We start from the raw sequence: 529 nt of genomic DNA on the forward strand, positions 1-529 counted from the left end.
CGTACATGCACCACCAGAGGCACCACATCAGCCGGCTGGGGGCAGAAGACAACGTAAGCCTCCCCTTATGGGACAACCCATGTCTCTCAGAAAGCATAACAGCATTTTAGCACATTTAGCGAGGCTTGCTTTAAGCACCATGCCAGTACAGGAGTAGTATCTCAGTGTTAGAGGACATGAAGGAACACCTGGCCAGGTGTTACCTACCTCACTCGTCCACTTCTCCACCAGTAGCACTTTCTGAGTGCTCTACCACGACCTTCTGCTGCTCCCGTGAGGGGTCGCCACAGCGGATCATCCGTTTCCATCTCTTCCTGTCCTCTGTCACACCAGCCACCTGCATGTCCTCTCTCACCACATCCATAAACCTCCTCTTTGGCCTTCCTCTTCCCCTCATCCCTGGCAGCTCCATATTCAGCATCCTTCTCCCAATATACCCAGCATCTCTCCTCCACACATGTCCAAGCCATCTCAATCTTGCCTCTCTTGCTTTGTCTCCAAACCGTCCAACCTGAGCGGTCCCTCTAGT

Source organism: Lampris incognitus, chromosome 5 (genome assembly GCF_029633865.1).
Source record: "Lampris incognitus isolate fLamInc1 chromosome 5, fLamInc1.hap2, whole genome shotgun sequence".
NCBI classification, from domain to species: domain Eukaryota; kingdom Metazoa; phylum Chordata; class Actinopteri; order Lampriformes; family Lampridae; genus Lampris; species Lampris incognitus.